The sequence below is a fragment of the Pan paniscus genome, chromosome 5, assembly GCF_029289425.2.
Source record: "Pan paniscus chromosome 5, NHGRI_mPanPan1-v2.0_pri, whole genome shotgun sequence".
NCBI classification, from domain to species: Eukaryota; Metazoa; Chordata; class Mammalia; order Primates; family Hominidae; genus Pan; species Pan paniscus.
The window spans coordinates 61,218,233-61,227,619 of NC_073254.2; the positions used below are offsets into that span (position 1 = coordinate 61,218,233).

The following is a 9,387-nucleotide window of genomic DNA, read 5'->3' on the forward strand; positions in this document are numbered from 1 at the left end:
AGGCCTTAAATAAGCTGACAAATCAAGAAAGGCTGAGGTACTAGTAACACTTGGAAAAAATAAAACATGTATTTTCTGTGCTCGGTTTTAGATTGGTACTACAATGGTAAAATCCTTGGTAATGTAGGATTACCATTACCTACATTACTAAGGATTACATTGGATTGTAGAGCACAGAAATAATACTTTCAGACAGTTAGATTAAGTTTTTGGTCACTAGTTTTCTAACTTTATAACAGTATGGTCAGCTATAAAAATAGCCAACAAAATATAACAAATATAACAACCATCTGTCATCATCATAATAATATCCATAGGTATGTCTAGCACATAGTAAATAATTCATAAATTTTGGCTATTTCCATCATTTAATTATATAGTGACTATATTTCTGCTGCTGTGGTTGTTTTGGGTGTTAATATGATGTTATATTCTTGGTAATTTCTATAATCCTACTATGATATAAGTTTCCAAAAAGCAGAAGTCAGGTCTTATTTGTTGTCTCAGTGCCTAATAGAGGGCCTGGAAGAAGTAGTATTGCGTAGATGCTTGTTGAATCAGTAAATGAAACAACAGAATATGAGATGTGTGGTAATAATAAATTATAATTAGGCTGTATGCTAACATCTTATTAGCAAAAACTATCTTGCATTTGTGCATCCATTTTCCCCCCTAAAATTTGGCCCTTCAACTTTTGTGGGGGATAGAAAAGGTCCAAGCCACCATCATCTCTTACCTAAAATTTGCCATCACCTCTAACGAGTCTCCCTGCTTTTGCCCTTGACCCTAAAATCTATCCCCAACACAGCAGCCAGAGTGATTGTGTCACCCTTCTGCACAAAACCCCCAAATGGTGTCATATGTTACGGGGGAGAAGCCATTCACCCAAAATAGCTTATAACGATCTACATAACCTTTACTCAACACACTCCCAATCCTTCCACTAGCCCCTCTTGGACACCTGCTGCAATCACACTTACTTCCTTGCCATTCACCAAACATGCCAAGTACTCCACACCCACCTTCCATCCCCAACTTGAGGGCTTTGAATGTGTTCCCTTTTATGGAAATGCTCTTTGCTCTGACACCCAAATGACTGGTCCTCTCACCTCCGGGTTTTTGCTCCAGTGATACTTTCTCAGTGACACTTTCCCGGTTCAATCTATTTAAAATTGCAATCTAACCTCCTTCTTCACACCAATACATTCCCTATTTCCCTCCCTACTTTATTTTTCTCCAATATTTATCACCAACTAACGTACCTTGTATGTTATTTGTTAGTTGTTTATCACCTTCCACTAAAAACTTAGTTCTGTGAGTGTAAGGATTTTTGATGGTTTTTCCACCTGCTGTATTCCCAAGACCTAGAATAGTGCCTGGTATACAGAGGCACTCAGTAAATGCCTGCTGAGTGAATAAATCTAGCACATCTGGTTACTAATACAAACCGAGCCAAGTTTAATGATCCGGTGTCCCACTGACACTAATGAAGCACTCGTTAGTATAGCTATTTTGCGGGAAGATGTAATATAGATGTGTGGCACAGACAATGAGTGCTCCTGAACATCTATGTGCTTCCCTACATTTCTTAGCCGCCCCTGTGGTTGGGCTGGGCCCATGGGGCTAATTCCTGAGAAACAAAAATTTGAACAGAAGTCGTCTGCAACAGCGTCACTGTATCTCCTTCATGCCTTCCTTTCCCTGACACAGCAAACTTAGAAATCATGTGCTGATGTAGTGCAGTCTTGAAATGAAAGACGCCTGGATACCTAGTCACTGAACAGAGAAGAGCCCCTGCCAATTCAAATGACCTTTCACAAATGGGAAATAAACCTTTGCTGTGTTAAGCCACTGAAATTTCCAGGTGAAGCTGTTATTGCCTTAATGGAGCACAGCATGGCCTATCCTGATGATCAGATCTGCAGTCATTCAATCAAAGGGTATTTCTTAAGCAAATACTATATGCCCTCTCCTATGGCAACAACTGTGGTAAGTACCAGAGATTTTGACACAATCCCTACTCTCAGAGAGTTTACAATTGTGTTTCAGAGACAAGACTAGCATATATTAATAATATAATACAGGAAGAAAGCAAATTACAGGGGCATTTTATAATTCTTAGATGATATGGTACAAGTTCTAAGAGCAACAGGAATGTAGACAGAAAGATTTCAAAGAGATGGGGCTTTCGTGTAAGGGCAGCTCCTATTGTACAGGCTAGAAAGACCCAGATAGGCAGCTGGTAAATGTGTTGCTGGAGCTCTAAATTTTTTTTTTTTTTTTTTTTGACAGAGTCTTACTCTGTCACCCAGGCTGGAATGCAGTAGTGTGATCTCGGCTCACTGCAACCTCTGCCTCCTGGGTTCAAGCAATTCTCCTACCTCAGCCTCTCGAGTAGCTGGGACTATAGGTGCCCATCTCCATGCCCGGCTAATTTTTGTATTTTTAGTAGAGATGGGGTTTCACCATGTTGGCCAGGATGGTCTTGATCTTCTGACCTCATGATCTGCCCGCCTTGGCCTCCCAAAGTGCTGGGATTACAGTCATGAGCCACCGTGTCCGGCCAAAACTTCTTAAACTACTTGCAGAGGGACTGTATTTCCTTATTCAACATCTTTCTTTTGATCAGAAAAAAAAGGTATATATGTGCAACTCTTTAAGATTATTTATAATTTTGGTTGATTTTATTTGATCTTATTTCAGTATTATATTTAATTATATTATAAAGTTAATACATGATTTCAAAAATCCAAACATAACGGAAAAAGGTAAATTGAGTTATCTCTTCGCAAATAATGACTTGCTAACAGATTTTTTTCCAGAGGCATTTCTAGGCTCGAATACATGCACACTGAAGGGGCCAAGGGGGCCACGGGTGGCATTCCCCTTGGACCTCTGAAGGGTCACTGAAAAATCAACTTGTAAAAGGCAGATTATTTATTTAATGTGTATTCACAAGGAGCCTTCAGAATGAAGACCCAAAGATACAGGGGAAACTGTCTATTTTTATGCATAGGTTCAACAAAGTATGAACAGCTGTGTAGAAATATGACTGGACAATAAGGGTAAGCTCTAATGCTAATAGACTCAGAGGGGCAACCCAGCAAGCCCTGTCTGTTCAGATTCTTCTTGGTCTGTCTGTGCAGCATTCCTTCTTCCAGGGTAAGAGGACCCTTCCCTGAATAAGGGTCTTATAACCTACAATCAGATTAGAGTCCTGCCTTGGGCAGGTGAAAGGAAGGCAGGAAAAGGTCAGAGAGAAAGATTCTGCTTTCTGAGACCTGCTCCTGAGGTCTAAAGCACTCCAATATTATAACCAAAGACTGTAGCAAGGGCAACGGGAGTTATGAGCCAGGAACCATATTAACATGTAATAATCACAATGACCACAGAGGCTTCTGAATATGAACACACAGGAATAATTCATAAGAAGTCTTTTAACTTTTAAAGTTCTCTTTACACAGATAAGTGCCTTTTTCTCAACCATGGGATATGAGTTAGCTAGAAATGTATTTATATTTAAGAACTAGGACCCTGAAAAACTTAATGGTAACTTTAGACATTCTCTTAGAACTAGAGAATCCAACGGGACTACACTAAAACCCTTGATACAGCCGTCTTCATCATCACATTGTATGAAAATCTATTACCATAACCCCAATCACTGGTCAATACAAAAACACAAACTTTTTTTTTTGGAGATGGAGTCTCTGTCACCTAGGAATGCAATAGCACTACCTCAGCTCACTGCAACCTCCGCCTTCCAGGTTCAAGTGATTCTTCTGCCTCAGCCTTCTGAGTAGCTGGGATTACAGGCACCCACCATAATGCCTGGCTAATTTTTGTATTTTTAGTAGAGACAAGGTTTCTCCATGTTGGCCAGGCTGCTTATGAACTCCTGACCTCATGTGATCCGCTCACCTCTACCTCTCAAAGTGCTGGGATTACAGGCATGAGCCACCAACATTCTAAATCAATGGGAATGTTCACTTTAAAAATCAAGGATTTTCTTCAAATAGTAAGGCCTGAAAATAACTATCTTCAATTTGGCCACTTGACCACTAGATAAAATATCATCCTGGCAATCAAGAAGACTTTCAATGAGCACTCAGATAATACATTCCATTTAAATGGATTCTACCTTTCTGCCTCTCTCCTGCAGACTTCATTTCTCCCACTGAAACCACAGTTCCCCACCTGTTCTTCAGATCTTCTCAGTTGTAGTCTCCATACACAACTGCCACAAATCCTGATTTCCCCTATTTGTCACTGTTAAATTCTCATCAGGCATCATTTCCCTTTTCGAAACAAAAGACAAACCAAAACAATAGATAAAATGTCCAATCTCAAGTTTGAAATCTCTGTGAAAAGCTGACAGATAAACCATCCAAGTAAAACCCAGTCCTGGCAAGAGATTAGGGCAGGTGGGCCTTAGCTCTTGTGTTATTAGTAAAGAGTCAGAAAAGAAAATGCTCATTTGTTAAGTATCAGTACTCTCTTTCCAAATTCTTCCTGATTGACCTTTGGAATGGGGGCATGTGGCAGGTTGAATAATGCACTCCCACCCAAATGCCCATATTCTAAACCCCAGAGCATATGAATATGTTATGTTCCATGGCAAAAAAGAATTAAGATGCAAATGGAATTAATGTTAATCAGTTGACCTTAAAATAGGGAGATTATCGTGGATTATCTGACCCAATGTAATCACAAGAGTCCTTAAAAGTATAAGAAGATGGCAGAAGAAGAGGTCTGAATGATGTGATGTGAGAACTCAACCCACCATGGCTGGCTTTGAAAATGAAGGAAGCGGGCATGAGCTATAACATGTGGATGGCCTCTAGAATCTTGGAAAGGTAAGGAGACAGATTCTCTCTAGAGCCTCAGGAAAGCAACACAGACTAGCTGACCTCTGAAGGTTCACTGAACCTGTTGTTTTAGCCTAGTAAGGCCATGTCAGACTTCTGACTTTCAGAACCATGAGATAACAAATTGTGTTGCTTTAAGTGACTAAATTTGTAGAAAACTTTTATAGCAGCAATAGGAAACTAATATGGAGCATATAAAGTAACTGAATGAGACAAAAAGCAAATAATAGCCCAATTCAGTTTCAACTAAAGTCAAAGAAAGTGGCTTAAATACCTCAAAACTGACCCATTACCAGACCAAATGATTGCTGAAGAAGATAAAATCTTCTTTGGATATTTTACAATAGGATGAAGGCTGGAGAATGCGGCTAGAACATCACTCTACAGCAGTGTCTCTCAACTAAGGCATTTTTGCCCCCCAAGAAGACACTTATTAATGTCTGGAGATATTTTTGGTTGCCACAACCAGGAGGGGGCTGCTACTGGCATCTAGTGAGTAGCAGTCAGGGATGCTGTTAAGCATCCTGTAGTGCACAGGACAGCCCTACAACATAGAGGAATCTCAAAATGTCAATAATGCTGAGGTTGAGAAACCCTGGTCTAAGAAAATGCTGGGGCAACTCTATCCTTGTTTAATAAGGAAGAAATATTTATTTCATTCTAGGGAGGCAGATGCATGAGATGCAAAACCTGCAAGTAACATATAATTAGTTGATTCTACTCACAATTTTGGAAATGGGAATTAATCTGCATCCCATGTGCAAATGTCCAAATGTTTGGTGTTCTATATGGCTTAAAGGTCATAAAAGGTAAAAGTTGTCTAAGATCAATGGGCAGCTTGCTGCTATACTGTAAGTTCCTGATCTTACTCTCAGACTCAGTCCCCCAACTATATCACTCACAATAGTAAGAGTAAGAGTAACTGGATCTGTTGAGTGTTGTATGCATAAATGGCTACATGATGGTTAGGTTAAGGTCATGGGTATACTTCTTGAGAAAACTTACCTGTATCAGAATAATAAAGTGGTTTAGAAATTTAGCTCCAGTTTCTGGCTGCCAAGGTTTGAATCTTGAATCTGCTACTTACTAGTTTGGTGACTTCAGTTAAGTTCTTACCTACTTTCTGCTTTTCTCTCCTCATCTGTCAAAGGGGAACCCTGATAATGGGGTTCTTATGGGGATGTGAGCCCTTGGAGAAATGCTATTATTATTATCCAAGGTCTACCAATTGCTACACAGCCCCAGGAATCTGTTGTGCAGGTGCAAGCCACGGTGACTGGGGTGTGGAGGAGCCTGGGGCACACCGGAAATGGGATGTACAAGCAACAGGCACAGATGCTCTCCTGCTAAAGGAACTCAGTGTCCATATTCTCCAGGAGGATGCAGTATTAAACTGACATATATGCCCCAATATGGAGGAAAATACTAAAAGAAGCCGGAAAAATGATAATGGAGGCCATAGAGGGAAGGCATTTCTGAGAAAAGCTGTTAGCTCCCTAAAACGTCCAAATGCACTAGTGCCCATCCCATAGGCAAGATTAGAAATGAAGTGCTATCCCTCAAACTTTACCCACCCACTTATCTGATGTCATATGTACACACCAAAATGAATAAAATATGGTAGAAAAATAAGATAGTGTTTGTACATACAGTTACCCTTCTAAGCATTTCATATGAATGAACTCATTTAGTCCTCAGAGTTCTCTGACATACAGTTGAGATAATGAAGACAAAGAGGTTAAATAAAGTGCCCAAGTTCACAAGGATAGGAAGTAGCTAAACCAGGATCTGAACCTAGACCCTGACCCTAAAGTAGGAATTCTTAAGCTCAGCACTGCTGACACTAGGGGCTGATAAGTCTTGGTTGTGGGGGCTGTCCTGTGCATTGCAGGGTGTTTAGCAGCATCCCTGGCCTCTACCCACTAGATGCCAATAGCACACCCCAGTTGTGGCAACTAAATATTATGTCTCCAGACATTGCCAGATGTCCCCTGGAGTGGGGGCATAAATCATCCTCAGCTGAAAACCATTGCTCTCAAGCTGTACATTGAACAGTTCTCCTGTAAACTCTCAGGAACAATCTAACTGGAAAATAAGCCCTGAAAGTAAATTTAAAAACACAATGGATTGGCCAGGAAAAATCTAAAGACATCTTCAGTTGCATGACAAAAGTATGACATCATAGAGAAAGGGAGGCCACCCTCCCACTGCATTCTGCACCAGTTAGACCACATCTTATTGAATTGGTGGGGATTTAAGGATTTTAACAAATAAAGGTTCAGGACAAGGGACAGTAACCCAAAAATAACCAGAATGATGAGGGAACAAGGAGGCAAGTCACATGAGGAGCTGTTGAAGGAATGAGGAATGTTTACTTTTAATGTGGAAAACCTAGGTTGCATGTGACAGCCACAGTCCTGTGCAAAGTTCCTAAACATGTTCTATGTAGGCCCAGACTGTACAGCTCCATCAACAGTAGCTTTTCAACAATTAGCATTATCTTCTTTATCAGAGGAGCAGTTAAAGTACAGGTCTGGGGACTACCAGCAGGGATACTGGAATATAGATTCCTGCATTAGATGAAGGTGAAAGTATAACAGACAGGTTACACTTGATTGCCCTAAACCTGAAGTTAAAAATCAAAAGTCTACAAGGGCCAGACAGGTAATTTAAATGAATCAAACAGGTTCATGCAATAGAATAAGGACTGGTGTGAACTGTCCTTATTCTATTTGGATGGTGCAAACTGGGCCATCCAAAGAAGGCAACTACCACTCTATTCCAGTTAATTGCTTCCATGTAGGAATGGCAGCTCCATGTCACTAGATCATCTGATTGTTTCCAAGAAAAACTGGAAAATTACATTTGTATGTAATATCCACTGATTTTTAAAGGAGCAACTAATTCAACATTTCAAAACATGAGTGAAACAAATAGATTTCTGGCTTCAAGGAGAGATGTAACCTCTCCCTTTAAGATACCCAAACACCCCCACTCTCCAGCCCTAAGAAAAATATGGTGGTTGATATGGCAAGAGATAAATCATACAGATCCCAGAATTACTATCACATTTTGTCTGCAATTTGAATCACCAGACTAGCCACTTCAAGCTGAAATTCAGACACACTGACCAATAAATAATTAAGGGGATCTGGCAAGTTAACATGACCTAGGGACTATTAAGTCACGAGCTGACATTTCCGCTGCCCACAATACAAATGAGGAAGAGCTTGTTTTCCTCTAAGCAGGCATATCTCCTTCTAGTAACTTGCACATCAAAGTGAGTCAGGAAAGAGAAATAGAGTTGCCTTATTGTGGCAGTTACTTGTCCTGTCTCTGCGAAGAACGTCACTATCCTAGTTGGTAAACAACTTTAAAACTTCCTGACTCTCTAAAACTTAGTGATAAATGAGAGAAAATTCAAGAGCTTCCTCTGAGAGAGAATGCTTCACTAAGGGAAACAACCCTACTCAACTCTGGTCCACAGACTTCTCCAGAAATTCTGCTGCCATATAGATATTTACAGTTATCTACAAATCTTTGCACTCACAGATATCTGCATGACCACAGCCAGGACAAAGGCAAATCTGTCCAAAATATTTTTTTCCCATTCCCAGCTTTAATTATTCTATTTTTGAATTTTTATCTGAGCATATTCAACTTTTGAAATTAAGCCAGCTATTATTTTAGCAATAATTTCCCTGCATTTTGTGACGACTTGTTTTTATTGGTAACTCTTAGTTAAGAGTTTCCAGTTCTCCGAACAGAGAAAGATACTTTTATGTATAATAAATTAGGTTTACTGAAAAGAATATAATAAGACATCAAATTTATTAAAACAAATTTTAAAATAAACCACAGGGAATTCAAAGTAATACAATATGAGCAAATAATAATGGTAATAATGTCTTACATTATGCTTCAGGGCATATTCATTTGTTTATTAGTTTTTACAAGTGGACCAGGTATAGCAATCTCATTCCCATTTTGTAGATGGGAAATTAGAGACAGAGAAACATTAACTTCCCACTGTAACTCCAAAAAATAGCCTACGCCCATCTACTGCTACCACCCCCCATCAGTAAACTCGCTTCTGGCCTTCTTCTGTCCTCTCCTTCCCCTGTAATCCATTCTCCACATAGCACCCAGAGTCATCTCTTTATAAAGTAAATCAATTATGTCACATCTCTGCTTCAAACTCTCTTTTGGCTTCTCTCATTGTAAAGAGTAAAATCCAAATGTTTCCCTTGGCCTATGAGGGTCTTCCTGACCTGGCTCCTGCCCCTAAAGTTCACTCCTCCAACTCTCCTTCTCCCTCACCTAACTCCAGCCACACTGGACTTCCAACTGTGCCTGCAACACATTACACTTGTTCCCAGGAGCAGGACATTTGTGCTTGTGGTTCCCTCTGCAGGAACGTCTGCCCATCTTCCTGAGGTTTCATCTCCAGGCCTTCTTGCAGAGAAGTCTCTCCTCACAATCCAATCCAAGAAGCTAGGCCCCTCCCATATATCCAACA

The 9,387-nt window shown here is 40.1% G+C and overlaps 1 protein-coding gene across 6 annotated transcripts in view; it reads right to left on the bottom strand.

Annotated features, from left to right (window-relative positions):
• PLA2G7 (phospholipase A2 group VII) overlaps window positions 1-9,387 on the bottom strand; it is a 65,476-nt gene that overhangs the window by 52,648 nt on the left and 3,441 nt on the right. The gene's annotated exons all lie outside the window — the stretch shown is intronic.